General features: G+C 37.1%; 1 long non-coding RNA gene across 1 annotated transcript in view; it reads right to left on the bottom strand.

Annotated features, from left to right (window-relative positions):
• Window positions 1–3,840: 3,840 nt before the first annotated feature.
• LOC118160953 overlaps window positions 3,841–21,215 on the bottom strand; it is a 25,436-nt gene continuing 8,061 nt past the window's right edge. Inside the window, exons 2-3 of the long non-coding RNA XR_004747775.1 lie at window positions 5,055–5,123; window positions 3,841–4,228 (exon numbers count right to left, since the gene is read on the bottom strand). This is a non-coding gene — a long non-coding RNA (uncharacterized LOC118160953). The remainder of the gene's footprint in view (window positions 4,229–5,054; window positions 5,124–21,215) is intronic.

Below are 21,215 nucleotides of genomic sequence, written 5' to 3'. Positions count from 1 at the left end.
CAAGTGGGGAAAAGATGGATTGTCTTTATATGAAGTGCAAGCGTTGGGTAAGGCAATTAAGCGGAACAGAACATAACTAGGATTAAAACCCTGTTTTAGATCCTGCCAGGACTGAAATCGTTGTCACACAGAATATGCATTTAAGCTCCAGCAAATTTTGCATGAGGCAGTCATGAACACAACTGTCTAATAACTGTAAAACCTTCAAAACAGCAGACAAGGAGGAAATCTTACCACAAATGAAAGGCATTCCCCCCCCCCCACACATACACACAAACACACACTTTTTAATGTCAGATGCACACCTGTGATAAATATAACCCCACAGCTGTCATTCAGGGTTGGGAGCCTGAGCAGAAGTGGGCTGTGAGGACAGCAGCTCTCCCATCCCCACACGAGCTGTTTTCGGCTGGGGTTTCGGCTCACAGTTCCAGAGAAAGCAGGTGGCAGAGCCGGGGTGAATCACCGAGCTGGCAAAGATTGAGTCAAGGTTGGGGAAAGGGTTATTACACAACTTTCACGTTTGGGGTGGAGAGCGCTGGGTGCTCAGGAAGGAGTGAGCCCACGCAAACTCGCTGCTTGCTGGGCAAGGTAGGAACCTTAACCCTTTGCTCTGTCTTTTCCTCCCTCCTCCCAGAGCAATAAAGAGGGGAGGTTATGAGTAAAAAGAGAATATCTGAAATTACTTGGTGTTTTTTGTGATTCTGGACTGCTGTCATCATTAAAATGGACCTCTTTGCTTTGGAGAGTCTTAATAAGCTTCAAGACACGTGGAGTGAGAAAATCAGAAAAACAACTCCTATGTACACATGCACAGAGGGAGGAAACAGCTTTGTAAAAACCACCTCACGTCTGAAGTTTCCACTCCAGCTGCTTCAAAACTGCTCAATTTTGCAATCCTGGGTGCAAGATCCCTGGATGCTGCAACCCTTGATGCCTCCACAAGACCCAGAGCACTAGCTCACCCCCAGCCCTCCCTGCTGGGTCAGGATGACAGATCTAAATAACAGGACTAATGACAGCTGATGGTATAATTAGAGCAGTGAATTAAGTGTGGGAGTCCTGCAATTTGAGAGGTAGCTTGTGACCTCTGGGCTGTGTTCATCATTGATGTGTGCCCTGGGACACCCCTCTGCAATCAGTGGGATGGCACGGGCAGAGAGTAAGCATGCTTTTCATCCCTTTCTGGCAAAAACACAAAAACACACTGTGTTGGGAAAAAAATAAAAATAAAAATAAAATAAAGCATGATGTTCAACCTGCCCTGAAGTTCAGAAAAATGACAAATTTAATGCTGGGCTGAGATATTTTTTCTCATACTCACAGATAATCTGCTTCAATATTTCTAGTTAATATCAGTAGTATGCAATATTTCTAAATTTCTTGTCAAAGCAGTCTGATGAGACATTAATAGATCTCACTGTACCCTTGCTACCCCTCCATGGCAGCCTGGCTTCTGGTTTTTGAGATCACCCTGACTGCACACATTGCCTTTGCTGCTGCTTACGTGATCAAAACATTTTTTTTTTCCCTTGTGTTACATGGTGAAATTTCAGACACAGAACTTTCTGGCACTTGCTTCTGAAGAGAAAGTGGGGAAATTAATCTGTTCTGTTTGTTCTGGCTTAAATATGGTAACATCTGTTAAATTGTCTCCGATTGCCTCCTGGCTGCATTAAAGTGATGTCAAATTTTACCACTGGTTGCTTAGTATGTTTCATACTTTTTGCATACAAGTTCTGCATAGTGCTCAGGACCACCATACCTGGTGGTTTTGCTGCCTGCAAAATGATTGAGATTAGATTTGCAGATCAGCCTTGCATATCATATTGATGCACTTCCCCCCCAGCTATCTTTTGGCGCAATACTTAAAAATCTCCCCAGAAAGGTTCCAAATATATATACATTTATATATATGTGTGTGTGTGTTTACCTTGCCTCTGGGTGGGCCTTTTGAGAAATAGAAAAGAATTCGAACATTAATCCTATTGCTGAACCAGCATATCTATGCGAAGCAAATAGTTCAAAATGGAAGGGCAGAAATACTCAACAGAGCTAAGCTGACAAGGACTGATCAGCTGGGAAGATGGGCCATGTTCAGCAAATGATGGTCACCTCTCTCCCAGTTATCAGAAGATAACCCAGTAGAGAGCTGAGTCCTATAAAGGACAGAAAGTAGTTAGAGTGGGAAGATTTTAAGAGAGAAAAAAGACTTCTTGCGGGTGTCACTGGGTGAGGAAAAAAAAAAGCTCCTGAGTATCTGAGTGGAGAAAAGCAACCAGAAAGTGAAGGAGAAAGAGCAGAGGAACAAATGAACAGTGAGGTTTGGATCTGTAATCAGAAGTTTGGTTCAATATGTGGTGCCCTCGGGGAAAGGGCACTGACGTGCAATATGGGGCGGCACTAATCCTTCCTCAGCTTCTGAGGCAACCCAGATTGCAGCAAGTATTTAAGTGGGCTGAATGTAATTACCTGGTTGGCATTAAATAACAGTGTAATTAGCACTTTTTGGCACAACTCCCTCTGAACATATGGTATTCAATGCTTTTGTAAATAAGATATTTATATGACACTCCCAGCAATACTCTTAATGATGACTTTAAAGGTTATTTTCCACATTTTCAAGAAGTGCTGCTTAAATTTGGGCTGGACAGCAGGGATTTCTATTGCACAGAAATGTTGATGTGATGTGTCAAATTCTGCTGACTGGTGTAAACTGTGGCTAGAACCAGTAGTTTTAGTGAGGTAACTTCTGAGGCTGTAGTGGTGGAAGAGTGTGCATTTATGGATGATCAAGGAAATTCCTTTTGTATGTAGAACCTGGGGAATTCCTCATTGGACAGAAAACTGAAGAAAGCTACAGCAGAATGGCTCAGGATTATCCACAGAAATGATTTTAGCATAAATATTGGACATTGAAAAGGAATCAAAGGAGGAACTACATCTTTGTTCTGTAGCTGTTTAGATCTAACTTCCTCAGAATTTTCACTATTTGAACAGTATAAATATCCAACTTCAGTGGATTTGTTGCAATTTTTCAGCTACTGTTTGTAGCAAAATAACTTCTGAAATCATCACCAAAGTTCCTCATAAAAGTAACAATCCAGAATGATGTTTGTTAATATTTTATAAAACCCCTATAAAATATATATCTTATAAAACCCCTTATATCTTATAAAACCCCTAACAGAGACGTTTTCCATAGAAAAATATTGCTATCTCTATAACTATTAGAGGTTAAGAGGAAGGTTTCCTTGGGTTGTTTAATCATACCAGTTCTGCAGGTCTTCTTGGATTTTCCTTGTGAAATTTTGGTTCTGATCATGGATCAATATTTCTTTCTTGAGGACTAGGAAATGTGATGTTTTCCTCTTTATTTATTTATTTTTCCCTGGGAAAAATGAATTTTTTAAGCATTTGGTGGGACCCTGTGACTAACCATGAGTCACAACTTTTGGTCAATCACCATTCAACACCTGTCTACAAAATGACAGGGATGAGGAGTGGGAAAAACGTAATAAACTCTGTGCTTTCTCTGCAAAATTAAATTATTGCAGTAAGCTTTGGATGATGTTAGGAAAGTGACACAGTGAGAAATATAACTTTTTTTTTCCCTCTATTGCCTTGAGTCAGTTGATAATTCACAGCAGTGAACAAAAGAAAACCAGTGGATAACATATGTTAGCAAGGTCCCTGCAAAATTACCATCTGCATTAGACTTCTTTATCACTGAGATCCGCTGCCAGTTCACATTAAAATTCAGAGTGCTGACAAATGCATTTCTCTTAACAAGATTGCTATTATTTTATTCTATTTGCAAGGCAGGAGCAGGCCAGCAAGTGGTAAGCAAAGCTCCTGATGCTACAGAAGGCTGTGATTTGAGGAGGAAGGATCTTATCAGTACAGGACAGCTACATCCAGCTCATAGGTCTGAAAGTCATGCAGCCATCAGCATGAAGAATTTGCCCGTGTTCCTTTTTACCACTGTGAAGTGGAGGCATCATCAGACATGCTGCCTCCTTCCTTCCTCTCTTCCTTCTTGTCCTGATACCCAGCTGAGAGCCAGCATGTATTCTCATGAGGGGACGATTATCATGACTTTGCACCTGGAAGTCCAAGCAGATGTCGGGGCCCCACCATGATGCAGATTGTTCCAGCTCAGATATTCTCAGATGTGCTTCAGCTGAACTCCATCTCCTGATTTCTGCTCTCATGTCACCAAAAAGGCCTAAGGCAGAAGAAATATTTTAATTTGCTTTTTATTAGTGCAGTGGAAAAGGGGTTACAATATTCACAAATTGTTTTAACATCCCCACGTTGCCACCCATAGTGGTCAGTTTCTTTCTGGGGAAGTTTTGCAGTTTCCCTGTGCCTCTACCTTGACCCTCAGCTGTTGCCAATTCAGGCAACAAACAGATCTCTCACTGAAAATAGCTGGCTTTTAACTGAAAATGTTTTGCTTTACTAGAATCTAAATGCATATTAAAGAAAGGTAGAGCAATCGTCACCATGGACACAAAGAGAGCGTCAGCACAGATTACTTGTTTTACAAGACTGTTAGAAAAAGTCTCAATTTTTCATCAAAACTATCACCACCACCCCACTCCAACATTAAATATTCTAGTGCAGTGTTTTCTTACTGTTTTGGGTAGGAAATATTCCACCTGTTGCAAGCACTGGAACTACCTGTTGCAAACACTGGAACTATCAAACCTGACGACCTGTGTGTACCTGCTGTAAAATCTATGCTGATAATCAGTGTCTCAGTCTCCAAAGATCTGAATGCTTTCAGCAGATCATCTAACCTCTCCAACAAAAATATCTAACCTCAGATCATCTAATCAAATCCTCTAACCTCTCAAACCTTTCTAGCTATTTATGAATCACATACACACTACCAGAGTGACTATGCTGTTAACAAATGCAATGCTCAAAAATCCAGAGAACTTTGGTAAGACAGTTAGCTGGAGATGTACTGCAGCCCAAATTCTCCTCTTGGGATTGCCACCATGAATCAAATGAAAAAGAGAACAATTCAGGGCAGTATCTCTCACCTGTTGATATGTGGGTCAGACATTTTTGTCAAGCTTACTGGTTCAATTTTGATTGCCCATTGATGAATTCTGAGAATAAAAAAAAAAAAAAAAAAAAAAAAAGAAAAGAAAAAAAAAAAAAAAAAAAAGGAAAAAAAAAGGTAAATATGTGTTTACATTTTTAATCCTACTAGCTGTATTTTCTACCAATGGGTTTTTGGTGTTGTTGATTTTATTTATTTTTTCCTGGCATTGGACAAAAATTGTTCAGTTATGGAACAGGAGAAACCCAGGCTGTGCACACCATATTTTGTGTATTGAACAATAATCAAACCTTTGGCTGTGAGCTAGAATTCTCTCAAGACTACTCTAATTTTCCAGAGGAAAAGAGATTAAATCTGAACTGCTGAGTCTTTCTCAGTTTCAGCGATTGCTGGCGAGAGAAGACCTGAAACTCTTGCTTTATACTCACCCTTGGTCATATGCAGTCATGCTCCAAGTGGGTAATTAAGAGTCATTTGACTGTTTACTTAATATCATAACCATGTCTCTAATCTAGTGTTTTTAAGTGTTTGTTGCAAGACAGGAGCATAAACATTTATGGAAGCTTCATTTGTGATTTCTCAGTGCACTAGATGGCACTAAAGCATGGCTTTTATATACAAGGGGAAAAATCCCCACAGAAATTGATATGTAGGTTCAGTAAACCTGAACTATTTTGGTCAGGTATATTTTATGAAAGTTCTTTGATATATTATTTGTAATTTTTCATTTTAATTTTCAGATCATCAGAAACAGAGAATTAATTACACCTACTTTGATATTAAAAGAATTTCAAATTGAAAATAAATAATGCAGGAAAGTTAAATAATAATAATAAAAAAAATGTAGAAACTAATTTACCCCAGGCTAGATGCAAAATTATTCTAATGTTCAAAGATTAGGGTGCTTGATGCAAGTAAAAAAAATGTTCTGTACCAATTACATGGCTTTTTCATGAACTTTAGTTATCAAAAACATTAAAGTCACACCAAAAAAAAAAAAAAAAAAAAAAAAAGTAATGAAGTCTTCAGGTTTTCCATATAGAAAAATCTTTCATAATGTACAAGCAAATAGTTAGCTACATACTGTCTCCCAGGCATAGCATGTTCAAAACAGGAGGTAGAACTATCTTGTAAGAACAAGGTACTTTCCCCCCAACATAAGCAGAAATGAAAAAAAATAAACTTTGTATAAACTTATACATATATATATATATTTATATTTATTTTTTTTTCCCCTCCCTTCAAATGAGGAACTATGTTTAGGCTGATTTGAAGTTTCTCTTAATGTATTCTTATGTACTGTATACAGCAGTGTTTGCTTTTTTATATGATCACAATAAACAACACCAAAGGAAATATGGAGGGTGGATCCCTTATAAAACTAAGCCTTCTAGACAAAATCATAAAGAAATATGTCTTAGGTCATCTTCAGTATTTTTTGTCTTGTAATGCTCAGGGTGTTTCCGGAGATGTTTCAAGTCTATGATGTTAAGATGATTCTAGGATTATTCATTTAAATTTCTTTGAAAAGGGAAGCAGAAAGAAAAGAACAGAGAATTAAAGAAAAAAAAAAAAAAGAAAAAAAAAAAAAAAAAAGGATATAAGGTTTATTATAATGAAGTTGTCTCTAGCAGTGATCTTGCAGCATTCTGCTTCCCGTATAGCAAAATGGTAGCTGTTGGTCTAAATGCCAGCAGCCCACATCATATAAAAGGCAGTCCACAAATGTTATGGTTTCATGCTGATGACTGTCATCGATATGACATTGATTTCAAAAGCAGTCATTTACCTGCAGGGGCTGACAGGATCTGTTCCTCAGCAAAGAGCTGGAGCTTCATTTAACTGCTAAGCCAGCTAAAGGTCTGATTCGCCAGACCTTGGCTCTGCCATGAGCAGTGCTGTTTTGTTTTGTTTTGTTTTGGGAAGAGAGACCTGTGTATCTCTGTGGAGATGTTGCCCTCATGTTTATAATAGCAAACCCATACGTATGTGCTATTGAATTTATTATTTGCTTGTCAACTGAATCAAAGCCTGCATCTCAAGGAAAACTATTTCATGGGAAAAAAACTCTAATGCCCACATGTAACTATTAAATGTGACCCAAGAGAAAGCAAGTCCTTAAATTACAGTGTTTGCAGCAGTCAGCTCATGCTATTCTGGGGGTTAATATTTTTAGCACCTCTACAGAAAATAACTTCCCTGAGAATCAGAAGTTATACAGTTTCAGGAATACTTGTCAGCTTTGCAAACACTCATTTTCCACACGTCAAAAGCATCACTACAAAGAAGGAAAATAGACAAGGGAAGTACATAAATTATCAGTGTTAATATATATATATATATTGTTGACAACTTTGAATTGATAATATGGTAGAATCCTCACTAATGTTAATTGCTGCAATTCCACCATAGAGCTGGTACCTTACTGTTTAAATATGATAACAGGTCATGTCTTGGCCGTTTCATAGGGATACTATTGATCTAAAATGAACATCTTTTTAAAAAAAATTAATTACAGACATTATTGATAACGCCTCAGGTTATTAAAAATGAAAGACTGTTAAACTTCCTAATTTACTTTTCACCATGCTGTTTGCAATTCATTCAGTCTAGACAATTTCACCCTTTTTCTCACTCTTTTTTTTTTTTTTTTTTTTTTTTTGATTCATGAGATAAGTTAAGGTTGCAGCTACCAAAGGGGACTTTTTTTAATAAAGTTTCTTAACAAGAAAAAAAAAAAAAAAAAAAAAGGCAACCTACTTGTCCTGATTATCTCTCCCTTTGCTTTTGTGATACATTTTTTTGCTCACATACAAGGGGAAGTACACCATATAACCATTACATACTCAGAGCCCTTCTTCTTGGCTCATGTATCACTAGGTTCACTGCTTTGGCAGAAAGTTTGGATGCATACACACATTTTTGTTTATTTATATATAAGTGAGACAGAGTCTTTTCCCAAAGGCTGTCCTGACTGCTTCTAGTCAGTCTACTGCACACCCAAGGGGCTGAAGAAACCTGGGGAAAGGACCAGGGATTTGTTCCTAGAAATAGCCACCTCTGCTCGCATGAGGGACTGGGAGGAATGGAGGGACACTGTGGTCCTGGAGAACCTCCTGAGCTGCTTCCTTCTTCTTCCAAGCTTTTTACTTAAATGTTCCTTCCTCAGCTGAAACCTGCAGGACCCCAGTGCCCAGTCAGGCAGTGGCTTTTTGCATAAGATGGGGAGTTTTTCCATCCCATCCAATATAGTTCTGTCTGAGCCTGAGGTCCTGTCCCAAGGTCAGCAGTGTAGGTATTCATTCCACCTACCTTCAGGCACTTCACCAGGGCACTTCCCTCGGGCTGCTTTAAGAGCAACTGTCCAACTGAAAATCCAATGTAGATCCACTTTATCTAATTTCAACTCATACTGAAAATCAGTGGCACTGTTTTTCTTCCCATAGCTCCAAAGACATGCTCTTCAGCAAGAGCAGATTCACCTCCCAAAACTGATTCCAGCCCCAGGTTGAGAGATACCCAATGTGGAAGCACTGCACCCCTCTTTCTGAAGCTGAATCTCAGAAGCCATGGAGTCAGGAGGACACTTGGGTCACTGGTGGGATGAAGTTTCTCTGATCCTTTTACCTTCTTTTGCTAACTAGTGAGAAAGCCTAGAAAATCACTTAGATGACTAAACTAAATCCCATGTAGAGGCTTGCCACGGATTTATGTGGGCTTTGGACTAGTCCCTAATTCAGAAGGTAATTAAGGACACAATTATGATTATATGCCTGAGTAGTTAAGTACATGGTGTTGATTAGTGACTATGTCACTATGTCCCATCACTGTAGCATTTGTCCAACATCAAGCATGCATCTGGCAGATCACTGTAGTATTTCAAAACAAAATTTATATAGTTTCCATAAGAAAATGCTGGCAGCATTTTTAATCAGCTACATTAATTTTTATAATGATTCTTCCCAAATTATGTATATTAAGATTATTCTTATTTTTTTCTTCTCTAATTCCCCTTCTTTCTACTTTTCAACAAGGACAAAAACATCTGATGGAAAAGTAGAACAAGACATTTAACCAAAACTATTAGCAAACAATGTTTCAGAGTCTGGTTTCAGGTTTTAATGTTTTCCCTTGATGATTCACACACAAATAAATTACTTTATTCAAGCAGCCATATGTTAACACAGCCAACAGTTAGAGTCTTAAATAAATATTAAGAACAGATTTAATTTTTCATTTTACAAAATAGGTAAAACAGCATCATTGTAAAGAAGCCTGCACACCTCAAGGGACTGTTCATTTCTTTATAATTTATGTTCATGTAAAAAAAAAAAAAAAAAAAAATGCAAGTAGAATACACTGCAGGATAGAGACATTTTTTCTTTGAATTTCCATTATCTGTTGAAGGAATTCAATTCCGAAGCACCAAATGTTATGAACAACTAATGAACACCTTCAGAGAGCTAAGTCAACTGAAACCCCATCATATCAATTTTATATTCTGATATCTTTTTTTTTTTTTTTTTTCATCAGTCAGTTATATTCTTACCATTGCTCTCACTACCTAATGTGAAATGTTACTTAAAAAGGAAGCCTGTTTAGATCACTGATGCTGATCTAGTGTAACTGTGTAAGCTAGGAAGGCAAAAGAATAAAATACAGAGAAAAATCAATGCAGCATAGGAGGCTGTTTTCTTCTTTAAATATTTTCCACATGCTCCTGTCCAGTCTCAACCGATGGGATGCAATGTAGGAATTGCTGTGTGCTATTCTAAGTCCTGTGTTTGCAGAAGATCTGGCTATGTCACAAGTGTCCCTGCTGACCTTACAGCCTATGAATCAATGCGGAGAAGAGTGGTGAGCTCAAAGGAAAGAAATGGGTAGCTTGCAATGTGAGGTTAAGGAGATTCTGCTGTGTGAGAGATTTTTATAGACATACATAATGTGTACGTGTGGGTCTGTACGTGTCAGAGTATATCTATAAAATAAAAGTTGGTTACAATAGATGTTCTTATCTGACCTACTTAAAATTATACATGAAAGCACAGTTAATTTCATCTCCTATCTGTCAGATTGATATAAATCTTCTGTTCAGTATTAATTATTGTAAGCATGAATATTCTTCATTTTGGGGAGAGACCTGATGATTAAAGCTACTGAAGACAGAAATCCCAAACTCATTAAAATTCCCACCCCCACCCCCTCACTGAATGTGTGTGTAACTTTTCAGACAAGATTCACCACTGTTCAGGCTATCATACAGGGTTTTGCACCTTCAGATAAAGAGTGTAAAACACTTCCTCTGAGATGCATTCACAATTTTAAATTCAGTTTAAGTTCATTGTTCTGTGAAATACGCAGGAACAAAGTGGTCTCAATTTCCATCTAAGCCTCACCTAAATGCTTGCAGCTTGTTTCTCTTCTGTTTCTTTCTGCTTTTATATCCTGTGATATATCCTACTTGACCTCGGTAGTTCATGAAGGGATGTAGGGTGTTAGTGACGTTTTTTGTTCTCTTTTGATGAAATAATATGCTCCTAACCAAAATGATGTCAGTGAGAAGCGTAGAAATCAGGAACTGAAAGCTAAAATTAATCTGCCATAGTATTGCATGAAAAACAAGTACTGCATGAAAAACAAGTATTGCATGAACAACTTGCTTTACATCTTAGTCTCTGCCTATAGGTTTAAACAGCATAGGATGAAGTCTCTTTCTACCTGGAGGTCAGTGTTTTCTACCATGAAGGCCCTGATCCAGAAAATTGATGCTCCCAAACATCCATGGGAGCTTCACAGATTTTTGACCCCTACCAAAAAAGGTGATCTACCTTGTAACAGTCCAGAAGAGCTCTACCTTGAAACAACTCTTGGTAATCTCAATGTTTGGTCTAGTTACAGGAATTAGATTTTGTTTTCTTACCAGTAAACTCCAAGCTGTACACTGAACATGGAAATGAAGAAATTTGGCTTTCAAACAACACCACTGACAATGAGGTCAGGTCACTGGGAATATTTGCCTTTGATTTAATGCAATTGTGTGTCAGGAATGTATTTTCAGATAGGGATATTTGGAGAAAAGACTAATGAATTGTGTTTTAATGGCCAGAAGTGCTTAGAGATTTTAGTTATCTACCTTGTGCCCAGTATTTTCACAGGGAGACGTGTATTTGAGAGAACAACCTGAAAGGATCAGAGGGACTCCAGAACAAAAAGTATTTAACTTCACTCAGAAATGCTGAGCTATTAAGAAGATGTTTTCATTAGATGTTTGAAATTAGTGTAATGGGAAAACAAACAAACAAACAATTAAACAAAAACCAACACCAATCAGACATTACCACCCCCCAAACCAAGAGAGACCCCTCCCAAAATAGTCAATAAACTCATAATTACATGTTTAGTCAAGATTCTTGAAAATCAGGTTTGATTCCCTGTTCTGTCAGAGTTGAAACCAGAACTGTTTCTGATGTGCTAAGTTAGTCCTATAATTGTTGAACTGCTCTGGTTATAAGAAATGTTCAGAAAATGACAGATTTATTATTATTATTATTATTATTATTATTGAAGGAATCATGGTGATTATATTTTTTCTAAAAAATTAAGGTAGAAAAAGTCTGGAAAGTTCTTTCTCTGAATTGTGGAAGCTTGATTTCTCAGTGTTGTTTCAAAATTATCTTCATCCCTTCCTGTAGCACAGGTAGGAAAAAGTTTTACTCTTGAATCCTAAAGAACATGCTGTCCAGCAGAGGGGTCAATGTTGCCTCTACCATGAAGAAGAATTGGCCATGAGAAGAAGGGCTCTAGAGACAGCACTGAACAGAAATATTTGCATTTGTATTCTTTATTTGTGGCACACTTTATATATACATATATATATTTGTATATGTATATATATAAAATAAATAAAATAGAGTGGGAAGAATATATTTGTGTCTTGTACTAAAAGTAAGGAGAAAAAACACAGTTTAGACCAGGCAGTTTCAGACACCTTTGAATGGCTTCCTTATTCTCACAGCCAGGTGTTTCTGAGAAATATTTAGTAAATGGACTCTCATGCTGTAGTCAACAACCCTCATGCCACCATTTCCAGTGGGAAAAGTACCTTTGCAGTGGCCAGGTCATAATTGTTGGTTAAAAAAAAAAAAAAAAAAAAAAAAAAAGTACTTGCTCAGCACAAAACATCTTCACAGAGCTAGACATGTCTGTCAGGGTCAGATCTGAAGGTGAGATTTTGAAGGAAAAAACAGAACAGCAGATGAAGGACACCATAAACTGGTTTAATCTAGATGTTCATTCCCTAATCTCTCAAACATCTATGGTTTTCTTTAACTCTACATGAACCTTTGTGCAGTGTGTTTAGCTGTATTGTGCACTGTGTTTTCAAAGTCCTTTCGTTTGAGGGGAAAAAAGAAAGAAAAAATCCTCAACTCAGAGTCACTCTACAAGCCATTTATTCATCAGAAATAATTGTGGTCAGACATTTAGCTGAGAATGCTGGTATTTGTCCTAATGTTCTGTAAATGTTTATACCAGACTTAAATGAATGTAAATACCCCATCTCCAAACTCTGTGGTAAATCGTTTGTTCTGCACAGAGAGCATTTGGTGGGGAAGTTATGCTCCAGCCCATTCCTATTGAAATAGTTGAGACCGATGGCAACTGGCCATCTAATCCCTGAGCTCAAATGTAAATACTTTACTCCACAAGCAAAGCTGAAAAAAACCTGAGCCACATTGTGGTCACTCTTGTTCCAGAGAGAAAATGATCTCTACCAGCCCTTATTCCTGATACAAGTTACTTATCTCTGCATGGTACTTAGCTCTGCAACCTGACATATTAAAAGTCAATTCTAGGCTCTTCTTCTTTTCCTTCCATCTCAGAGCTATGGTATTTGTCTCTCCACATTTTAGCTCATGGGTCAAAGGGATGAGCAGAAGTTTCAGTTTGCTTTGAGTGAAACCTTGAGAATTTGTTTTCACTGCAGGGAAAACTCCCATTGATTTCAAAGGGAAGAAGGAGTGCAGTTGTGTGCTTTCCACTTCTGAAAATCAGAGCTCCCAGATGCACATTTAAGACTAGCAATAGACAGGTATCAGTTCCGCTAATTAAGTCTCATTTATCTTAACCATTTCACTTTTTAATCAGATAACACAATGATAAGATACTATAAAAATATAGGAGAGATAGTCAAGGTCTAGACTTCTCTAATGTGGCATTTTTTTTATACATTATGATCTTTCTTTGTATATGCATATGAACTGCTCTTTTATTAACTTCCCTTTGTAAGCATTTCACATGCAAAAATATCAGATATGACTTTGAAAAAAAAAAAAAAAAAAAAAGAAAAGAAAAAGAAAACTTTCCAAAATTGGTGAGAATGAATTAGCTCATAATTGGACTGATTGATAAAAGTTCAGTACAAAGCAATAAAATTGTATCATTATCAGGATTTAAACTTAATAGGGGGAATTATTTTATTGCTGTTTATTTAATATTAAAAAAAATAATGTCTTTGGATGTATTCTGTAAGAACTTAACAGTGTTGAAGTAGGTTAAAAAAATCTGTAAGAGAACAGATGCTTATATAGAGAAGTATGTAGGACAGATATTTGTTCATTCTTATTACTTGAATTACACTATTTTTGTGTAATTATTCTGAAGATAAGGATTTGTTTGCTGGGTGCTTTCCATAAATTCGTACTGTATCTGGTAGACAGAAATATGAAAGAAGAGTGGCCATCTATTCCCACAGAACACCTCTGTTACAAATATAAAAAGCCATCTAAGGCCATCAGCATGTTTTTCCTCCATTAGCAACACAGAGCAATAATGCACCAGAGTTCAATTCAAACTTAGCAGAGAAAAAAAAAAAATAACAGTATTTAATGTCTGAAGCTAAGCACCACCCTCTCTAAAAAAAAAGGTAACATATTTTTGGATTGGAGGCACATCAAGCATACTAATGATGGACTTGGACTTCTGTCGAACACTTTAACTCAAAATGGGGCTTTGCTTTTCAGGTAGACTGATTCTCCACAGTTTTCATCTTCTGATTTGTGTACTAGAAATTTACAAATGGAAAGGAATCCTACAGTGAAGGCTTCTGACAAGAAACTTGTTCAAGAAACTTATTTCTCTTAGATGCATTTGTGGATTCCAAAAAAAAAAAATATTTGAGATCTTAATGGATTTCAAGGACCTTTCAGGTTCTCACAATCTGTTCAAGAAACTTGTATTTCTCAATATACTAATTTCTTCTCAAACTCTTGGAAAAAAAAAAAAAATATGTAGTGTGACTTCAAAATTATCTCACTGGGAATATTTCAGAGAAAAATGAATTCAAAGTGAAAAATAGGAAATATCAACATGTTCTTATTAATGCTAACAGAGCTCTAATTAGCACATCATTGTATCACAGAAAAAGAGGCAATATTTGGGGAAAGCAAGTAGAACATAAGGGAGTTACCAATATGAAAATTATTTTCTTTATTCTACCCCAGAAACTCTCTGGTTCTCAAGGAAAAGGCTAGTCACAAGTTAAAAAAAATAATAATAATAAAAATAAAAATAAAAATGTGGGCCTAACCAAAAAAAAAAAAAAAGCAAAACAACCCAACCACCAATGGTAATATGCTTAGTGGGAGAGGAAATACGCAGAATAGCCAAAAATTTAAAGGCCCCTTTTGGTGAACAGGAACTCTCACAAACAGACGAATGGTGACAAAAAATACCCAGATACGTGATCCCGCTATCAGAGCCACATCTTTTGTTCAGGGCAAATTGCCACAGCTTCTCTGTCTGTGTCTCTGAGGCTGCTTTGTGGGGCTAACAGAAGGCAAAAGAGAGGGTTATGAGTCTTTCAAATAGTTTTGAAATAAAAAAGTACCTTTCAAGCTACCTTAAAAAAGTACAGCCCTTTCAAGCTTATCCTTTGAGGTCAAGTTTTCTCCATTTACACGGGACTATCATTGACAGCATGAATAGGTTTTTAGTACAATATTTTTTAACTTTTGCATTTCTTCACAATAGGGAGGAGATTCGCTAAAAATATTGGCTTCAAAGAAGGGGTATGGTATCACAGTTAAGGAATTTCTAGGTTATCCAGAGTTTTCCTCTTGCACCTCAGTACTATTTAAATATAATGCTGTCATACAAGAGAATAAGTAGCAGAATGAAATATCACTTCTATTTGTGAAATTAAATTGTTAGGTAGGACAGCTTGAAACTTGTTAACTGAACTTTAAAACAAAAATCTAAATGGTTATATTAATTTGTTCCATAATGTTTTAATCCTTGATTTAGATTTATTTGGTGAGTGAACAGTTAAGGTATTAGCATCATTATTAACATATTATTAACATAGGTCCATTGTGAAAGTTTAAAATACACTTTCTAGTAACAACCAGAGACTGTAGCTCATAATTTCCTTTTGAGATTTGGAATATCTGGCACAGCTCAGAAATTTTCACTTACTGAAGTCAAATTGTTCCATAAGAATTTCAGTTTTTGTGACAGTGAGGCTTCAGACCCTAAGACTGCAAAGCTTGTATTGCAAATATTCAAATACAAAACAATACATGAAAATATAAGAAAATGCCGAAGTATGGGAACACACCCAAAATTTACTATCTTTTTTTATTTTTTAGTCTTATGATTGTGTGTCTCACCTCAATGTTTAGAAAATGAAGTGACTTATGAATATTGAAAGAGTGTGTAATTAAAATTTCAACAGCAAAGAAAAACCCTCTTAGATCTTGATGAATGAAGTCATGTTCTTTAACTCTGCTTTGTAGAGTATTTTTTTATTAAAATTATTATAATTTATGATTGACCTAAACCAGAAAAATGTAATATAAAAAATCAGAATTTCCCACATTTTTCCTTCCTGTTCTTTTTTCTTGACATTTATGTCTTTAATTGTGAATCTTTTTTTTTTTTTTCTTTGTCTGACAATCTCTGACTTATATTGGAAATATATTTGAATAGACTGTGCCTGCTTCTTTGAGATTGCATTAGGCTGTTGATGGCAGTTAAACTAGAATGTATTTTTTAACTGAAATTCAGAGTATGTCAGAACATAAAATGAGCTCTCTTAGGTGTTTGAATAGATTATCAAGATGATATTTTATCAGTATCAGGGATATTATAAATGTATTTATATTGCAGGAAAATAGAGTCTAAGACATTTAACAAACAAACAAACAAACAAAAATATTGATTTCTAGCAATCCCTCAGAAATTCCTTTCAATAATTTTTGTCCTGTGGTCCTAAAACAATATAAGTTGTAAAGAGATAAGATAGCTTACAGTTTAAATTGCCCTTTCTGAAAGGGAAATTACTCTGCAAGGCCCTTTAGCAAGTCGCTGTTTGACTGCTTCCAAAGCAGAACCTATACTGAAATATTAAAATATTCTGAATTTGTGTTATCTTCATCTTATTAAGGAAGAGCTGGGCAGAAGTGGTGCAGGTACCCCTTCCCAAGCTTCATTCTTACACACTGCTTGAATAAGCCACCAGTTTTCCTCTGACCATAGATAAATATAGAATAGAGCTGCAGCAAGATACTGGGAGAACATTAGCTTGATTGTTTTTCTCCCCATCTTGTTCCTCCCTTGCCGATAGCTGCTCTACCAGAAACCACATCTTGTCTGTATGGCCTCAGAAGAGCTGGACCCTGGACATGAGATCCAGGATACACTGGGTATGTTTCCACCACCGTATAACACAGATTTCCATATTGTTTTGTGTTACATGTTTATCCAACACTGCTCCAGTGAGCTTTATACCCTCACACATGTCACTCAGCCTCTTAACACTAGCCAGCACGGCAACACATACTGTCAGGTTTTGCCATGATAATACTGTTTTGGTGGACTTCAGCACAGCCCTTGCATTATTTCAGAAACTTTAAAAATAAACCAGATAATAACAATAAACTAGGTAATAACACTAATATAATAATAGTAACAATAATGACATCAGCAATGGTGTTTTGTGACTGCAGGACAGCTCTTGGGAACCATGTCTTTACTGATGGAAAAGTGGCATGACACCATGTTACATTATGGTGTGGATGCTGCCTGTCTCATATAGACAGACAGCTGAAAGTTCTGTGAAACTTAGCACTTTGCACCTCAGGTGAACATATTTTGATACATTCCTACTTGCATCCTTCATATCCTGTCTTTGTTATAGCTTTGTCCTGGAAAGAAAAGGAGGAGATATGAAGACAGGTCTGTAGCAAGAGTCACCCTGGTTATACCCTGCATGTTCAGCACAATGCAGCAGGTTCGTGGATGGAGGTAATGACTGCAATCATTTTGCCATAGCAGCAAACCTCTGCGTAGGCCGTTAAAAGAAAGAATTGCACCCTATCTTCTCTTGGAGGATAGCACAGTGACTCATAACAGCCTTAGTATTGCTCAGCCTGAGATTGAAGAGTAGGAAGGGAAGAGACCTCACAAATACTGAGTTTACAAATAACAGTGAATTACTGATTCCAGTACTTGCTGTCACAAACTCAGAGAATGTCACTTTTTCTCTGTATACATTGCTGTTCCTACCCCTAGAAATCCCTTAAAGGCCAATGCAAAATCTCTGGACAATGATGTCTTCTTAAGTTAGGTGCTTTTAAACCCTGGTGCAACTTGCTTATTTCCTGATCATCTAACTTTAATCAAATCCTGATTTTAGACTTTTAGACTGTCTACCCCTTGTTCCCCTAAGTTATGTAAAAGGAAGATACTGTCAAAGTGAAAGGGTTTGTCATTTTCAAGAAAAAAAATAATAGTTCTAAGGAATTTCAGAATAACATTATTTCTGTTTTACAAGTGAGTAAACAGAAACCTAGAAAGATTAAATGAACAAGGCTCGGTGACAGGACGAGGGCGAATGAGTTAAATTGTGCCAGGGGAGGTTTAGGTTGGATATTAGGAAGACTTCTTTACTGAACGGGTTGTTAGTCACAGGAATAGGCTGCCCAGGGAAGTGGTTGAGTCACCATCCCTGGAGGTCTTTAAAAGACGTTTAGATGTAGAGCTTAGGGATATGGTTTAGTGGGGGATTTGTTAGTGTTAGGTCAGAGGTTGGACTAGTTGATCTTGGAGGTCTCTTCCAATCTAGATGATTCTGTGATTCTGTGATTCTGTGATAATGTGATTCTGCTATATCTCTAAAGTTGTTTTATAAAATGAGAGGAATGAGCCAACCACCATAGACAGGAGCTAATCTGTGTGTTTTAAAAGCATTAGATAATTATATTTTTTTATACCAATATGGATGATTCTGACCTGAATTTAAGCAGGGAATCCTTCACCTTACTCCTTTCCTGTGGGATAATCATCAGCACCTGCTGCTCTGCAATGATGCATGAGGCATTTAGAGAGCATGCATAAATCTTGTGAGGTGTCTAGTGAGATCTGGGTGTTCCCAGGGCCAGAAATTATGCACACACAAGACAGGCCATCTTCTCTCTTGATGAATTTAGCAAAGTAATTAGCAGGAGCTCACAGTGAGTGGGCCTCCTTGAAGGGAACAATGTAAGATATTATAAATATTTTCTCCTTCAGTGACCAAACTCTTGGGTCTTTGGGAGTGGTGGCACTTATGCAGGGTCTGCAAGCCTTGCAAGATCACCTTAGGGTGAGTTGGCCTCCTGCCTCAGTTCCCCCTTTGATATGGCAAAAACACAATGCTGACCTTCTTGTTTGCTACATTAGAGATAGATGTGCTTTAAAAATCATAGAATCATAGAATCATTAATGTTGGAAAAGACCTCTATGGTCATTTAGTCCAACAGTCCCCCTACTACCAATACTACCCACTAAACAATGTCCCTAAGTACCATATCCAACCTTTCCTTAAACACAAAAAAGCAAGACCACTAAAAATATTACAAACGTGAAGACTCATCTAAAGATGAAGCTGGCTGATGCAGCTATAGTGCATTGAGCAGAAGGTCCCACACTTCACTTAATTGCTGAGTACCACCTAGACTAAGGATTTAACCCTCTGGGCTATTGGAGGGCAGTGTTCTTTTGTAGCAGATACTGGTGTATTTTTTAGTTCTCTCCATCCTGCTATGAAAGCTACAGAGATGTAAAGAACAAAGGAAACAAAGATGAATTGATGGGCTTTCTCTGTCACAAAATGCTAAGGTTATTTTACCAGGAGGAACTGCCACAGCTTTCATGACATATGTAAGCTTTAATCCCACATAATCACCATTGCCAAACTATTCTGCTCAATGGGATAAAATGTCTTCTCTGTGCCCACTGAGTGGGAAATCAGTTGATTAGAAGCATTTGCAGAACCAAAAAGCTTTTTTTGCATGCTGCCTCCAGATGACGTTTTGTAAATCCCACCAAATCCTAGCTCACTTCCCACCATGTTGCTAATAGTTTGATCTATGGCCTACTAATGAGGTACATATTGCTTCACCTCCACTAAAGGTATTAGGGTATCTACTCCATTCTGCAGCACCACAGAGATTATAGTTGTTTGTGCCAGGAGGAAGAGGAATTTCCAGGGCATAAGTCATCATTTAGAGTTATTAACAAAAGGATTTATTATGTTGCTCTGTTTCATACGACGGTATACATGATGCCTAGAGCATGCCAGAATGCAACTACCTACCACATAATGTCCTAATGAATCACCACTTGCTGGAGGAGCTGCAGAACCTCAATGTTCAATCGTGCATTTCTTCCCCACGTACCAAATTGACAAATAAGGCCATAATGGCTTTGCAATTTTATCAGGTAAAACTGATCTCAGGAAGATGAGTACATTGAAACCACGTCAAGAACTATGTGGGGTGGGGGGGGAAATCCACATTTTGAAAAAAAAAAAAAAAAAAAAAAGAGTTTTTATGTAGCAAAACAGCTCTAATGCAAAGTGTGTGCTCACCCCTAACCCTGCAGACACCGGGGGTCTGGGTCTGTGACAATGGGATCTTTAACTATGACTTCAGGTCTTGTAGAGTCAAGTTCTACTCTTGTGTGCATTTCCATAGAACTTGCAAAAAGAACCTCACTTTCCAGAGCCATTAGGAAGATATGTCTGACTAAAGGCTATTCAGTCCTGCTTGTCCATGCTTATCCTCTGCCTAATTTATAGTAATTGAAGGCCAAAGGCTCTCTTCTCTAAAATAGCAGTTAAGAAATAATTCCTTTTTTTACTGAACCAGGGTCTGGTAAGGTTTAATTAAGCAATGTTTAGAGTACATTTTGAGTTCTCCAGATGCCAGGAGAGACAAATAATTATTTATCTGCTTTTACTCATTTTATTTCAATTTTCAGGCTTAAAGGTTAAAGTATTTTTTTCTGACCTTGCTTTTAATAAATGTGCTGGAAATTTTCTTATTGACTTCATATAGGAATAATATCAATTAATATTTATTTGTCCAAGGTTAATAGTTAAAGTAAACTCTGAAAGAGACCCAGCCTTTAAGTATACTGAGAAGCAAGTTTATCTCTCTTTGAGTACTCTTCCTCCCTCACCATTCCCTATGTTAAGAACCGGGGTTGAAACAAGTTCTACAGTCGATCCCTTTGACATCTTGCACCATTTCTCCTGCATCCATTTATTTACCCTTCCAACTGACAAGCTTATGGAATGTCAACTTTTTGGTAAATTATTGATTCCTTTCAGTTGCTTATGGGGCAGAAGGCTGATGGCATTGCAAACACTGTATTTTAGGATTGTATTAACATCTCAAAAGAAAAAGCTCCTAAAAGGGGAGAGGTAACTCATAATGGTCTATTTTTAAAATAAAGCATGGGCCAGATTCTGCTTCCACCAAACATCGTGGTACAATTTCCAAAGCCTGTGCTAAGAGGAAGCTCAAGCCCAGGGGATGATGATGCCAGTGATTATACAGCACATTATGTTAAAGAAAAATTAAATCAAATGCAGATGCTTTTATATAATTCAAAGACAGGACTCAGTGTTTTCTTAAATTATTTTTGGTTTCTTTTCCCCTCTCCCCTCTCCACTCACTGATCCCTTAGCTACAAAGAAAAGCTTCAAAGAACATAAGCAAATCCAATCCTTTCATTTGTTTTGCTTTCCCCAACATTTCCTCAGAGAAAAAGAAAGAAAGAAAGAAAGAAAGAAAGAAAGAAAGAAAGAAAGAAA

The sequence above is a fragment of the Oxyura jamaicensis genome, chromosome 1, assembly GCF_011077185.1.
Source record: "Oxyura jamaicensis isolate SHBP4307 breed ruddy duck chromosome 1, BPBGC_Ojam_1.0, whole genome shotgun sequence".
Taxonomy (NCBI): domain Eukaryota; kingdom Metazoa; phylum Chordata; class Aves; order Anseriformes; family Anatidae; genus Oxyura; species Oxyura jamaicensis.
The sequence above is the reverse complement of the archived record's forward strand: the minus strand, read 5'-3'. Positions and strand labels throughout refer to the sequence as shown.